Below are 487 nucleotides of genomic sequence, written 5' to 3' on the forward strand. Positions count from 1 at the left end.
ATGCCTTGCAAAATTGAGGAAATCAAGGACTTTCTGCTCACAGCCAGTTGAAAGGACGATAAATCTGTCAAGATCAAGAAGTTTACAGTTCGATACCTTTACTCTTTTGCTATCACAGAAGGCAGAGAAACTGAAGCAGTCCTGCCACCAGGTTTGGCAGTGAAGGAGCTGAAATAACCAGACGTGCTGATTTGAATTGTATTAAAATTTTAAAAATAAAAAAATAAAAAAATTAATGTTTATATTTCAGACCACATATACAAATGTGTTTTCTAATAGTATCCTACCCCATTGTTGTTTACCTTTGAATTATTTTAACTTTTGCAATTCATCCATGAATCATAGCAGAGGAACCAAAAAATAGAGATCTGTAACTTTCAATTTAGCCATGTAAAATTAGGAAGTTTTACAAGGGAAGATATTTGTGAAAAATCATATAATCAGGACTAGTTCCATTGTGATAATAAAAGCAAAATCCAGCAACCTC

At 33.1% G+C, this 487-nt stretch overlaps 1 pseudogene; it reads left to right on the forward strand.

Moving 5' to 3' along the window:
• LOC109457571 (large ribosomal subunit protein eL38) lies at positions 1-177 on the forward strand (annotated as a pseudogene).
• Positions 178-487: the final 310 nt, after the last annotated feature.

This window comes from Rhinolophus sinicus, linkage group LG01 (assembly GCF_036562045.2).
Source record: "Rhinolophus sinicus isolate RSC01 linkage group LG01, ASM3656204v1, whole genome shotgun sequence".
Lineage (NCBI taxonomy): Eukaryota > Metazoa > Chordata > Mammalia > Chiroptera > Rhinolophidae > Rhinolophus > Rhinolophus sinicus.